Below are 13,962 nucleotides of genomic sequence, written 5' to 3' on the forward strand. Positions count from 1 at the left end.
CAGTGGTAGAATTCTTACCTTCCATACAGGAGATCCATGTTCAATGTCCAACCCATGTGCCATCTGTGCAGCCACCACCACTTATCAACTGCTGTATGATGCTGGATAGCTCTCAGCTGACTTTCCAGATTAAGACACACTAGAAAGTCCTGAAAACTCTGCAAATTAAAACTCTATGTGTTGCCAGTCAGATACCATTGTGCACGGTTTAATGTCTCCATAGGCAATGGTTGTCTTCCCAGTGATACAATACTTCCCCAAATGGCAATAGTTTGTGGATCTTGCTGGTTTACCACCAGGTTGGGTGTGGCGCTAGTGGTATTGAGGGTGTGGAGAAGGATGAGCTAAGGGGCGAGGCCACAAAGAGGGAGGTGAAACTCTCCTCCCCGCGACCCCAGGGTATAGTGTGGTGGAGGTGGTGTCCGAAGGATGTCCACCTTCTCTGAGGCAGCTCTGGAGAAGAAGCTGCCAAGCAACTTGGAGCAGAGCATGCACACCTTGTGCCTGTGGCTCCTTCACCTTTGCGAACACTCTCGGCCCATCCTCAGTGTGTGGGAGCCAGAACTGCACAAAGCCAAACCAATCAGGATGCTACCTTTTCTACACCTAGTTAATGACATCATTCAGAACAGCCAAAGGAAGGGGTCAGAGTTTACAAAGGATTTTTACACCAGTTTCAGTTTTACACCAGTTTCAGTGAAGGCTTTAAGCATGTTTCAACTGAAACTGATGACAGTTTTAAGAAGCACCTTGGAAGAGTTTTATTTGGGAAGAAAGGTGTGTTTATGAAAATGATGTGTTAGGTCAACATAAGCAAGCTTTGTATGGTGTTAAAAAGCCCAGGAAGAGAACTTTTGAACAGATAAAATGGATGAAAATGAAAATGGTTCTCCATTTTCCTGGGATCTCCAAGTGTACCCCCATAGTGTAGATCTCCTTAGCGCACTACAAGATCTGGAAAATGCCCCTTCAGGTGATGCAGTTGTTGCTCACCAGAGGCTTCTTTGCCTCTTGAAGGCCAGGAAGTACCCCTATTATATAACATAACAGATAAAGGATCTGTGGAAAGGCTTTCTAAAATGGTAGAGGATGCTTGTTTGTTGCTGGCAGATGACAATGGCAGATTGGCTGCAGAAATACGTGACAGGAAGCAACTCACTCGGAGGTTAACAGATTTTCTTCACTGTCAAAAGGAAGCCCTTGCAGAGAAAGAACCTAAACTGGAAGAATATACATGCAAGTTAGCCAGTTTCCCTGGTGCGCACAGAACTCAGATCCTGGATCCAGAATGTGCCAGGCTTATCTTGATTGCCCAACATCACAGGAAGCCACATGCACCTGACTTCTGTGGGGACATGTACAGTGAAGACTGATGACGGGTCTCTTCCCAAAGTGCCAGGACTTTTCAAGAAATGGAAATAGGTTAGAAGAATAATCCTGTAGCATTATTTGTGTATGTTATTGAGAAGATCACATTAACAAAAGAAATGCATAATTTATAAAAAAAATTTTAAGATGTTGGTTTGTTTACTATTTATTGGTAAAGTAACACAACTCGGTTTAAACAACACGATGGTCTGTGGATTAATAAGCTCCACACAGTGATAATTTTCAAAAGATCTTTATAAAATTAATTAATTAATTATAATCATTTTACTGGGAGCTCTTACAGATACTGTAACATTTCTTAGTTCAATCACATCAGGCAGTATTGCACAATTACTACCACAATCAGTTCAAAACATTTTCTTTCTTCTTGAACTACTTGATATCAGCTCCCCATGTCACCTTCCCCCCTACCATATCTCCCAGGAATTCTTATTCCTTTTAGTCCTTTTAAAATTTTTTCCTATAATAGCATTATAGGACCTTGTGAGAAATTCTATGTTTCTATTTCTTCGTGTATTTTCAAATGTTTTTTCTTTGGTTTATCCGGTATCTAGTGACTATGTACTATGCAGGTTCTAATGGAGAAGAACTAATCAGGGATGAGTTGAGACTTTAGGTATAGTCAGCACTTGATTGCACAAGGGGCTAAATGTTCAAACTTAATCTTCACCTTGCTCCCAAAACAAAAATCAGTTTTGTGCCTCTCAATGCCTTTGATTCCTTATCCCATAGAGGTCAATAACTACCACTAAAAACGGATTTCAATTTGAGAGTCAGAGCCAAGCCTAGAGAACCTTTTCTACAAGAAAGATTGCATTTGAACTATTAATGTAGAAAAGTTAGCGTGTGCCACAAGGACTTCCTTGATTAAACTATTTAGAATTATTTGGGCAGATTGATACAGAAGTGCGTTGGACACATTAAACATTTTGACACACCACCCAAAGGAAACCTTTGGCTCTGGAGCTGAGACCTGTTTGTCACTTCAGCCCCCTTTGAACATAAATGATCCCTTTAACATAAAACTATCGATGGGGTTAAAAGAAGCATATATAAATGATACTTTCATTATTCCCTTAGCCATGTCGCTTTAAAAACAATTGTAATTTTCAGTTCTAAAAGCTGAAGATCACAATATTTCATGACACCCAGTAAAGTAGCCTGGGATATATTTAATGTTTCCTCAAGGTTTTTGAATGCCTATACATTTGGAAACAAAGCAGTGTGACACTACAGGGTAAATCTGGTATATTCTATATTTGTATATTCAGAATTATCAATATAAATGTACTTTCACATTTTATTTCTAACCTTGTGTGCTAGAATAGTTGCATGCTCTCATGCTTTCTTCTTAAGGCACATCCAGTGTAGTGGTGGATTTGTATCCAATAATGACTTTGTATAATTTTTTTTTCAGTTATTGCTTTACACACTAGGCATTTTTTCTTCGTGTTGTGAGGAGGGTCAAATTAGAATAGTCAATAAAATGCTTCATTTTAAAATCCCACAACCAATAATGTCTGAGGGGCTTCCTTCTGTTTCTCAGGATTAGAGGATGTAAATGAATTTACATATGAAAGGGAAGGCCAACAGTGCTGTTACAGGCAGACCTCTCCACACAACAGCGCCGCCTAGACGCAGTCTCCAGCTAGAGGCGTGGCCTCTAGTCTCAAGTTATTTTTTTCCTGCTCAGCTTGTGGGTGACCTGAGTACCCTAACACCGGAAACTCACAGGAGAACCCAATCCTCATCACCAGGAATGCGTTTAACTTGCAATGTAGATTTGGTCTTGGCATTTGTGTCAGCCTAATTAAGGAAAGGGGGTGCCACCACTAGATTCACACTCTGGGGTGTCTGAAGTTGGGTCTGCCTGTAGTAAGTCCCTCTGCCCCTAGGTGTAGGGAACAGAAAGAAAAGATTGAACCTGAGACACTAACATGCACAATTATAAGCCCTTGATAACCTGTCAAGTAAGCAAAGTCTTAGCATGGCAGCTTATTTTCAACATCGGAACCTTATTTTTGATCTGCTAAATTGGTAACTTATCAACTCAGCATATACCACCACCACCCCTGACTCTTAAAACTAGTTTGTAAGGTGTATACTCCTGGGGAGATTTGAAATCTACTAGAAGTTTGCTGAAATATTTTCACTGTGTAAGATAGGTCTCTGACTTAGATACTGAATTTCACACCAGTTATCTGCTCTAAATATTTATAATAAGAATTTATTTATTTTTTTAAAGAGCTTAATGTGTCTTTGGTAAATGACAGTACTCAAGAACCTGAAACACATTTAAGTAGAAGAAGCACAAGGGGAAGGGGCGGAGGGGGAGGCGGAGAAGAGTCAGGCCAGAGGTAGCTGCACTGGTTCAGCTTCACACATGCACTTTGAACCAGGGTCTTTCTGTCATAAATCCTTCAGAATTGGCAGAAGCTGGACTAGCAAGGCCATACTGATGTGAGAAATTAAAGAACAATGTCACTCTACAGGAGCATTTCCCTGGTTAAAGGATGGTCAGTGAACTGGTTCTGTGAAATCTCTAGAAAGAGAGTATCCAGAGGTACAAATGAATTCATTGGAAAAGTTAAAATGCTCCTTCTGAGTTCCCCTTCCCCCAAATGTAACATTATCAGAAATAGCATCAAATCACTAAACTGTTGTATATCCTATTAAGAAATAGCTCCTAAAGTTATAGTCTTGTTGTGTCATTGTTGCACTATATCAAAGCTTTAAAAAGTGTAAACCAGTTCTTCACTGTACATAAAGGTTACATTGTGTTACGGTGTTTATTTATGTAGAGCATTTGCCACTGAGTGTAATCCTACCTGAGTGTGATCTGAAGTGGCAGTGCACATGGAATAGCCCCTGTCTGTTTGTCCCCTTTTCCTTGGCTGTATCTGATGACAGTATAAGATGTTCTTAATAAAGTTTTGTGTTCTTTTTGAAAACACAAAATTGGGGAAATAGTCACTTTTGGGGGGGATTTGACATAGTTTTAATGTAAATAATGTGCACAGTATGTATTTTTGCAACCCATGAACTCTCTCACACATTCATGTTCTTTGTGCACTATATATATTATAAATGTGTGAGATATTTATGTAGTCCTGTTATATGAGGAAAAGATATGATATCACCCCAAAAATTGGAGGCCCGTTTGGGAGACAGATTGTTGATCTGCTTTCAAAAGGTGACAACCTTGAGAACCCTGTGCACTTCTGGGGTTGTCATGAATCAGAATCAACTGGACAGCAGCTAACTAACAGCAGGGGTGTGTGGTACGTATTGTCTTAAAAGGCGAGCTAATCTGATTTGTAGCTTGCCAGTTTCTATGGTGCAGATATTTCCACTGTAGCTGATTTAGAAGGTAGAAAAATGCACACAATCAGGACCCCCTAGTCAATCAAACCAGTTCCAGGACATCATTGGGTGTTAACTTTTGAGGAACAAAGTACCCACTGTTTCTACCATTGTATAACATAGTCCAGTGGAGGCAACAGACAATAAACAAATTATGAAACTAATGTATAAGGATGACCAAGAGCCCTTTTGAGAGAGAGAACCAAAAGATATGAGGAAGTGGTGACGCGAGACCCCTGCATGCTATTAGAAGGAAATGGTCAATGACAAACAGGGGAAGAACATTTCAGGTGGAAGTAACACTGTAAGCAAGAGCTTGTGTCTAGAAAGAACACGGTTGTTTTAAATTCTAAAAAGACCCCTCTGATTGGTCTTGAGTGAGTGAGAGGAGATGGTAAGAGATGAGGTAGAAAGATCAGTGGAATCTATAGGCAGGGCCTTGAGCCCCCAACTTCCAGTAGAGAATTAGAGTTTAGAATGCAAGTAAAACAATGTAAGGTTTCTTAGTTTTGTTTTGCTTTGTTGTTGCATTTTGAGCAGGAAGTAAAATATCAGTAGCCATTAAAAAAAAACACTCTGAAGCATGGGATGTGTAGAATGGACTGAAGTACATCCTATTATTTGGTCCAGGATCTCTGATGTCTACGGATCTTTCTCTTTAGTTCCTCTCACAAATGTGTTGTGGAAAATGTCACATTGGTGACTTCAAGAAATCTTATTATTTCCCAGCCCAGCAAACAGCAAGCAAAATTAAGTACAATGAGTAGGAGTTCCTCCTTTCCAAACCACTGTGGCTTTTCCCAATATGCTCTTGAAAATTTTTACTGTCTCTACTAGTGATGAAAATGAAAACATTCCAAAGAAAATCTGGAGTAAGAGACCTGGAAACACTGTGAGTTCCTGGTCTGACTTCACTGACTGCAGATTGTTATGTCCAAAGTCTGGCTGCTTTTAGGAAAAGAGGAAACTGAACCGAGGGCACCTCTGTCCGTCAGGACTTTCTGCAATGGTGGAAATACCGTCTCCGTCTGTGCTGTCCAGTATGGTGGTCAATGGTCAATGTGCCTACTGAGCACTTGCAATTGGGCTAGTGTGACTGAGACGTTGTATACTGCTTTTTTGTGTGTCATTATAATTAAATTAAATTTAAACAGTTGCATTTGGCTTTGGTTACTGTAATGAATGGCACCCTTCAAGAAGATATTAACAGCAAAATAAGAAGTGATGACTTCCTCCTTCATGTAGTTAAATGAAAACCTGCTCCCAAATAAGCTTATTCTCACAGGAGAGACAGAGAAGACATTGCAAAGGTCACTCTACAATTTAGTCTTTTAATGCTATTTTCTGGCTCTCTCCTCCCATTTAGTTTTTCCTGTTGAAGGTATATACATTGGAGAACTTGTTCTTGTCTCTAAATAATAAATTAACATTATTTATTACTTGTGCTTGTGTACTCATCCTCCCAAAATATCACCACATTGTAGACACAACGTCTTTCCTCTTTGATAAAAGGGGGAATAAAATGTAGAAGAGCCAAGAGAACAAGAGTCTTAAGATTTTGTACACATGTTTGTCAATATGAAGCTACAAACAATCACCGCAGCAACAATTACTCGGCTCTCCTATTTGTCATGTCACTACTCAAAGTTCCTCTGAATCGGCTTTATGCTCCTCAAGCCCTTTTAAGTTACATTATACCAAGTCGATGGATGGGAAAACTGGCCAGGAATACCATTAGAAATTCCCTATTGACCTCCTTATTGCAAGGTGTTTCTCTAAACATTCTGTTATTTTGCAAGATAAAGCATTCTTATTGATCTTACTCTTCAAACTCCTAGTCCTAAAGAACTAAGATTGCAATTGGTCCAAGATTTCGATTCAGTCCGCTGGGTTCAAGTGATGCTTGCCCATTGTTTTCTATGTAGACATGCTTTCTTTCTTTTCTTTTCCCCTTTAATTTCTTCCTATCTCTTCTCCTCTGCCCGGCAATTTTTTCTTGAGAGTGTTCTATATGGAATGATGAGATATATTTTTTAACTGCCAAAGAAAACCCTGTGGACCACAATAATTGGACGCAAAACCTATCATGTACATGGCACAGAATAAAAACAGTTTTTATTACATTGTACATGAAGTGATCATTAGTCAGGCACACTTAACAGTAGCGAACATATGGAAGGTAGTGGAGATTCAGCAGTTAAAATAGATAGAACTCTGATGCTCCAGTGTAGTGGAAGGGTACCAGGCCAAGCATAGCATGCTGGGCATCATGGAAAGTCCTATAAACAGAACGGTCTGGGAAAGACATCACCATATTTTTCTGCAAGAGCCAGGGAATAAAGAGACTGGCTTAAAGAAAAAAATACGCAAGTGTCACATATAACCTTTGATTTTAACTAGAAAAAGAAAAGTATTTCCTAGAATCATCTTCAAGGGCCACATAGAGATCATTTGAAAATAGTATCAAAGCAAATCTCCCTTCATCATTGAGCAAAGCAGTTTCTCATCTGTGAATTAAAGAACTAACTAAGTCACTGTTTCTCAAGAAGCTTATAGTTAAAAATCCAGACATGGCTGATTAAAGATTCCCTGACTAATCAGAGCATCTGAAATCCTTCGCCAGGCACTTTGTGGTTGCTATTAGGTGCCATCAAAACAGTTCCAAATTATTGCTACCCCATGTAAAATAGAATGAAACACTGCCTGATTTTGCACCATTAGGCCCATTGCTAACCACTGTGCAAATCCATTTCATTGAGGGTCTTCATGTTTTTCACTGTAAGTCTGCTTTATCAAGCAAGATGTACAGTTCCAGGGACTGATCCATCCTAATAATATATCCAAAGTACATGAGACAAAGTCTAGCAATCTTTGCTTTTTAAATTTTATTTTAATAAATCATTTTATTGGGGGCTCTTTCAGCTCTTATAACAATCTATACATCAATTTTATCAAGCACATTTGTACATATGTTGCCTTCATCATTTTCAAAATATCTTTCTGTTTGAGCCCTTGGTATCAGCTCCTCTTTTTTCCCTCCCTCCCTACCCTCCCACTCTCATATACACCTGAAATTATAAATTATTATTTTCATATCTGACACCATCCACTGTCTCCCGTCACCCACGTAACTGTTGTTCATCTCCCTAAAGGGGGGGGTGATTATATGTCGATCATTATGGTCAGTTCCCCGTTTCTCCCCTTCCCCCACCACCACCTTCCCCCAGCCATCATAGTATCGCTACTCCCATTGCTATTCCTGAGGGGTTTATTGTCCTGGACTTCATGTGTCAAGAGTTCTTATCTGTACAGTATACATGCTCCAATCTAGCCAGATTTTTAAGGTATAACTGGGGCCATGATAATGAGGGGGAGAAAGCATCAAAGAACTAAAGAAATGTTATGTGTTCCATCAGTGTTGTGCTGCACCCTGTCTGTCCCATTCTTTCCTTGTGACCTTTCTGTGAGGGAATGTCCAATTATCTATAGATGCACTTTGGGTCTCCACTCCAACTCCCATCACTTGCATTGATATATTTGTTTGTGGTCTTGTGATGACTGATACCTTATCCCATCAACACCTCGTGTGCTTATTCCATGTGGGCTTTGTTGCTTCCCTACTAGATCAGATGGGCACTTGTTTAACTTCAATCCTTTAAGACCCCAGATGTTATATCTTGTAATAGTCAGGCACCATCATCTTTCTTCGCCACATTTGCTTATGCACCCATTTTGACTTCAGCCATAGTATTGGGAAGGGTAGCACCACAGAATGCCAGGTTATTAGAACAAAGTTTTCTTGCATTAAGGGAGTATTTGAGTCAAGACCCAATGTCCATTAGCTACCTTACTACTTAACATTTAATTATATGTATATAGACCTATATCCATATCATTATATATTAATATATTTACATATATGCATGCCTATATTTAAATGAATATAGGGAATAAGGTATTTTGCCTCCTAGTTCTTTCCTTTATTTCTTTTTATTTTCCTCCTGTCCCAGTATCATGTTCGACCTTCATTCCACCCTCAGTGCTTTCTCTCTTGGGTACATTGAACTTGATCAAGCCCCATCAGGCATTCTATGTCCTCCTCACCATTGATTTTAGGTCTCTTTTAGTTCATTTGTCCCTGGGTTTTTTGGCTTCCCTTTTCCTTTATCCCTCCTACTCCTCTCCCATGTCCACCCAGAGCCATCACCCCTGTTATTTTCTCCTCAGTATTGGTTATCCTGCCTGTCCTATGTGGATAGACATGAGAAAAAGAAAAAGAGAAAAATAACCCAACAACCCAATCTTATAAATAGTTCCAAGTCTGTCTGCTGACCCTTCTGAATATTTTCCAATCTGGTCTGGTGAAGTGCCATGCCATAGCCATCGATTGTGAGGTCTGTTTTCAGGATTCCATGGGTACTTCATTGTTTTGCTACCCTTGATGTTCTGCTGCACTTCCTTCATACTTGGCTGTAATGTGTGTGTGTTGTGGAGTGGGGCTGAGGGGGGAGTCAGACAGGGAACAATTCACACTCTGTGTCTCCAGTGCTATCCTCTGTACCCCTGTGAGTCAGTGAGAGGCTGTTGGGTCCTGTGGTGGGACCAGTCCCACATTCCTCTCTGTGTATTGGCTGCTCTAAGCAGGAATGCCATCTTTGAGGGTAGGTGGGCCAGGCTGTAGTCCTCTCTCTCTCTTTCCCTCTTAGTTTGCTCCCATGTGGTCTGGGAAGACCTGTGACTCTCCCTGGGCTGTATCTTCAATGCTGTCCTCTGTAGTGAATTCCTCTGGAGAAGGGGTCGATGTAGCTGGGACTGGGACTGGCCTGCCAAACTTTATGTTAGTTAACTGCTTCATGCCAGCATGTTTCCCTGGAGGCTTGGTGCCCCAGGTAGAGGTCTGGTCCCTTTCTCACTTTCCTGTGGAGACATGAAAAATACCCTCCCCCTGTGTGGGGTAATGCCCTGTACCTCCACTATCCACATCCTCACGTCCCCCCACCCACGCTGTCCCCCTTGCTTTTAGTTGGCTGCCACATACATCCCTGGGTTGGGTGTGACCCCTGCTAGTGTGCCTGGACCTCACCCCAGGAATGTATGCACTTGGTGGCTTTCCCCCTATGTCCCTTGTGCTTTTTAAGCTTACCTCAGTGGACTCATGTTATACTTGTCCTTTTGTCCTTGACTTACTTCACACAGCATAATTTCTTTCAACTCTTCCCATGCATTGAGGTGTTTCATGCATTCTTTGTTGCTTTTTAGGAATGCTTACTACTCCACTGTATGAATATACCAGTCTTTTAATCCATTCATTGGTTTATGGAAATTTAGACTGTTTCCAATCCTTTGAAATAGTGAACATTGCACACAGATGTATGGCTGTGAACTCTTTCTTTAAGAATATTCTGGCTTTATGTATTTCAATACAGATTAGTCAATGATATCATCAATACTCTTGACCAACCATAATTCAAAGCCATCATTTCTTCTTCCATCTTTCTATTCATTATATAGGTTGCCCATGCCAGGCCTTTAAGATTCTCAAATATTTAGCTTTAGCTTAATTCTCCAATTTAACATATTTCTGTCTATTGTAGGATCTCTTACCTACGACAACATAGATTTACACATATTCACTATGTCCTAGAAGGTTTTAGAGTTCCATCTCTCTGTATTTTTGTTTTCTTCCCAAATTCGTAGCAATTTCTCAAAGCCTAATTTCAGTACTATTTTGTATAGGAAGCCTTTCTGGATCACCCCAACTTTCAAAGCATGTTCTCTTTTTCTTATGAATCCTAATCCATTTTAACAAATACAATAGTATTTTTGCTTTGACAATTTATTCCCTTTAAGTTAGAAACTTTAAGTATGTGTGTCTAAACTTAATATGATCAGTGTGCTTTGCAGACTTATTTTCACTAATAAAACTGGCACTTTAGAAAGTGTTTTGACAAACTTTGTCTTATTATATTTAATCCTCATCATGATTCAACTAGGCATGTTAGTAGAGAGGTTTATGTTAGTAGAGAGGTTTAAAAAATATGCCCTGAAAGGGGAAATGATATATCTAAAGTTGCCCAGATAGAGCTCTGGAGGCATATAGGGTTATACATTGGGATGAGAACTATAAGGTCAGCAGTCTGAAACCACCAGCTACTCCTCAAGAGAAAGATGAGACTTTCTACTCATATAAAAATTAACAGTCTTAAAAACACATATAGGCAGAACAAAGGCAAGATGGGGTCTAGGTAAGCAGCCCATACTGGTAGCTCCATGGAAATCAGTGAGCCCGGGGTCCAGGAGCATGAGTGGGAATATTCTGGTGAGTAAAAAGACCCCCATGACAACGTGGAGTGTTTTTTCTGTCCAACCCTCCCCCACATCTGCCTCACCCTAGAGCCATGGAGATCTGCAACCTGATCCCAGCGATTTCCGGGCTCATTCCAGCCATGCTGCTTCTGCAAACTGCTATTGTCACCACCCACCAATTGCCCCACGACCAACCGGCCTAGTCACCACGCCAGGAGCTGGATGGCTGCCCTGCTTAGTCCCCACAGCCATGGCAGGAACACCACACAGAAGTTGTCCACCCCTGGCAATCCTCTATTGGAGCTACTGCCTTCGCCTGCAGTTCTCCTCTCTCCACATGGTGGTGGTCCCACCACAAAGCTCTGGTCCCTCTTGCCATCCACCCAGGGCCCTAGGGGCTTCCTTTCAGTCAACCTGCTGTACGTTTGAACACCAGAAGCTATGAAGGCCCTCCACATCATTGCCAGAGACCCCTCCACACTTGCAGCAGCCACGTCTACCATGCTTGTGAGGCACAGTACCTTCCACTTCCCCAGCAGCACCTCTCCAGGCCCACTGTTTGGAGAGTTCATCCTTGGTCTGGAAGGCATCCTTTCTCCATATATAACCTTGCTCCAGAACCCAGGAAATGAGCATCCTGGTCCCTGGGGCTCCAGGGCCCACTCCGGTCACACTACCTCAGACCTAAACACAGCCACCACCCAGCAATTAAATTCCTCAGCAACCAGAGTTCTTCCCCTCCAACCACCCACAACAGCAGCAGCCTGCCCCATGCCAGCACAGGATTCCCTGCCCACAGAAGCGACAGCAGCCCCCATTGGTGCCTGGAACGTCCACCCTGTGGAGAATTTCCTCCAGCACCTGTACAAGTGGCACAGGTGTTGGTCCCACCTTTGGTGAGAAGCCCCTCCCATGGCAGTGAGGCCTAACCGACTATTGTCTTCTTTTAGGTGCCTTAAAAAAAAAGTTTGCAAATCGTGGCCTGACAACCTAGACCAACTCAGTCTCAGGACATTCATACAGTCACAAGCCTCATCACAGTCTCCGAGACCTTTCATTGCTATTGGTCACTGATTCACCGCAGTACCCTGCCTACACAACAGTCCAAACCGCCACCATAGTAGGCCACAGACAGCCCTTGAAAACACCCTTATAAGTCACACAGGAAAAGCATAGGGCCCCTTAGTCTCCCAGAAACATGGTGCCCAGCTCTATGAAATTGTCTTGGAAACAGCAAATTGGCATACTGCCAACAAGGAAAAAAGAAAGACAAAATACAACAGCAAAGCAGAATAAGGACACAATGCTAGAGGAGATGCAGTCAGCATTAGGGGGGATAAAGTCCACACACCAAAGGGAAATACAGGAGATAATGGATGAGGTAATAGAAGTTACACACAAGATCATGAATCTTATCTATCGACTAGAGGAGGCTGAGAATCGTATCAGTGACCTTGAAGACAATCAGGCAGACTTCAGCAAATGAGAAAGAGAGTTAAACAAGATAATAAAATAGGTGGAAGAAAACCTGAGATCAATGACAGATGTTATGATTAGGAACAATATTCGAATAATTGGCCTACCAGAATAAGACACAACAAAGAAGTTCAAAGCAAGGGAATTTCTGGAAGCAAATTATTCCACCTTAATGAATGAGAATCAGACACTCATACAGGAAGCAGAGAGGACACCAATTATACTAAAGCCCAGGAAAAACTCACCAAGGAATATAATAGTTAAATTATTCAACTTCGAGGAAAAAGAGAAAAATTTAAGAGCAACAGAATAAAGGACAATGGTCACATACAATGTTTCTCAGGTAAGAATATACTCAGACCTATCAGCAGAAACCATGAAGAGGAGGAGAGAGTGGAGTAACATTTTCCAGAAGCTGGAAAAATAAAACACCTGCCCAAGAATCCTCTACCCTGCCAAATTACCTATTAAGATAGGAGAGATAAGGGTCTTCCAAGATGACGAAAAACTCAAAGAATACACCAGAAGATGCCCAATCCTGTGGAAGATCTTTGACAACTCACTACGGTTACAAGACCTACATCCACCAAGGACAAGAAGGTGATCACCATATAGCCTAACTCCATAAAGAAGCCAATGTATGCCAATAACAATTACCAAGACAACATGGCGTCAGAGGGAAAAGAAGGCAAGAATGAAACCAAACACACAAACACAGCACATTTATATGAAGAGAAATAGGGAAACACACAACACACAAGACCCGAGATGACAGCAATGAATCCACAGATTGTGATAATGACTCTGAATGCCAATGGTCTCAATTCATACACTAAAATTAAAAAGCTAGCAGACTGGCTCAGAAAACATGGCCCATCAATCTGTTGCCTCTAAGTGATATTTCTTAAGCATGGAGACAAAAATAGACTAAGAGAAAAAGACTGTTAAAAAATAAACCAGACAAATGGCAACTTAAAAATAGTAGGGGTTGCAATCCTAATCCCCAATAAAATTGACCTCAAGGTTCAAACCATTAAAAGAGACAAGGAGGGACACTATAATGCTCAAAGGATCAGTAAACCTGGAAACCACGAGCATAAGAAATAGGTACGTGTTTAATGAGAGACCCGTGAAATTAATCAAATTTCAAAAGATGCAAAAAGAAATAACAGATCCAACAATCAAAGGATGTGACTTTAATATACTGCTATCAGAGAAAGATAGATCACTGGGAAGGAACTCAGGAAGGAGGCTACAGAGCTAAACACTACAATTAGGAAACTGGACCTGAGAGACATTTACAGAGCTTTCCATCCAAATGCCAAAAAAATCACATTTTTCCAAGTGTTCATGGCTCATTTTTAAAAGTATACCACATGCTGGGACATAAGTCAAGCCTTAGTAAATTCAAACACACAGTGATTACTC

The 13,962-nt window shown here is 41.0% G+C and overlaps 1 pseudogene; it reads left to right on the plus strand.

Moving 5' to 3' along the window:
• Window positions 1-429: 429 nt before the first annotated feature.
• Window positions 430-1,373, plus strand: LOC101657273 (annotated as a pseudogene).
• Window positions 1,374-13,962: the final 12,589 nt, after the last annotated feature.

Source organism: Echinops telfairi, unplaced genomic scaffold, assembly GCF_000313985.2.
Source record: "Echinops telfairi isolate 266 unplaced genomic scaffold, ASM31398v2 ScPeMD7_49;HRSCAF=173, whole genome shotgun sequence".
In the NCBI taxonomy this organism is placed as follows: Eukaryota; Metazoa; Chordata; class Mammalia; order Afrosoricida; family Tenrecidae; genus Echinops; species Echinops telfairi.